Raw genomic sequence first — 1,273 nt, 5'->3', positions numbered from 1 at the left:
CTAATTTTTCTTTAAAGAGTAAGCTGTATTTTATTGTGATCATGAACTCCTTCTCTCCTATTCTCCTGGACTTCTAACATTGCTCAGTTTAATGTCTCCAAAGTGTGTATGGAAAGATGGGTGAATGATGGAGAAAGTAATAATGAAAGTGCATGTAGAGACCAGGTGATTCACTATTGAGAATTAATGTTGAAGGTATGTGGACTTCATGTGTGAGCATCTTGCTTGTGCATAGTTGGATTCAAATGTTTCCAGATGAGGGGTGCCTGTTTAATGTATTTCTTTTTCTTTTTTTTAACACCCTCTTTGCTTTCCAAATGATGTCCAAGCAACATACAGCACAAAAAATTTAACCCGTGTCTCTGAATTCCTACTCATGAGCTTCTCAGAGGATCCAGACCTGCAACCCATCCTCTTTGGACTGTTCCTATCCATGTACCTGGTCACAGTGCTTGGGAACCTGCTCATCATTCTGGTTGTCAGCTCTGACCCCCACCTCCACACCCCCGTGTACTTCTTCCTCTCCAACCTGTCCTTGGCTGACATTGGTTTCATCTCCACCACAGTCCCTAACATGATTGTAAATATTCAGACTCACAATGATGTCATCTCCTATGTGGGCTGTCTGACACAGGTGTCCTTTTTTGCCATTTTTGTCTGTATGGATTTTATGCTTCTGACTGTGATGGCCTATGACAGGTTTGTGGCCATCTGTCACCCCCTACATTATCTAGTCATTATGAATCCTCGTCTCTGTGGCTTCTTAGTTTTGGTGTCATTTTTGCTGAGTCTTTTGGACTTCCAGTGGCACAATTTGATGATCTTAAAAATTACCAGCTTCAAGAATATGGAAATTTCTTGTTTCTTTTGTGAACCTTCTCAACTTCTGAATCTTTCCTGTTCGGATACCTACTCTAATATCATTTTCAAATACATTCTTATTGTCATCTATGGCCTTTTCCCCATTGCAGGGATCTTTTTCTCTTACTAAAAAAATTATTTCCTTCATTCTGAGGATCTCATCCTCAGGTGGGAAGTACAAAGCCTTCTCCACCTGTGGGTCTGACCTGGCAGTTGTTTGCTTATTTTTAGGAACAGCCTTTGGAGTGTACTTTGGATCATCTGTATCACATTCTCCTAGAAAGGGTGCAGTGGCCTCTCTGATGTACACTGTGGTCACTCCCATGCTGAATCCTTCATCTACAGCCTGAGGAACAGGGATATTAAGAGTGCTCTGAGGAGGCTGCACAGCAAATCTCAGCACTCATGGTGA

General features: G+C 41.7%; 1 pseudogene; it reads left to right on the top strand.

Moving 5' to 3' along the window:
• Window positions 1-349: 349 nt before the first annotated feature.
• LOC124092254 (olfactory receptor 7E24-like) lies at window positions 350-1,273 on the top strand (annotated as a pseudogene).

Source organism: Marmota monax, unplaced genomic scaffold (assembly GCF_021218885.2).
Source record: "Marmota monax isolate L192 unplaced genomic scaffold, Marmota_monax_Labrador192_F-V1.1 WCK01_AAM20220418_F8-fsc00102, whole genome shotgun sequence".
NCBI lineage: Eukaryota > Metazoa > Chordata > Mammalia > Rodentia > Sciuridae > Marmota > Marmota monax.
The sequence above is the reverse complement of the archived record's forward strand: the minus strand, read 5'-3'. Positions and strand labels throughout refer to the sequence as shown.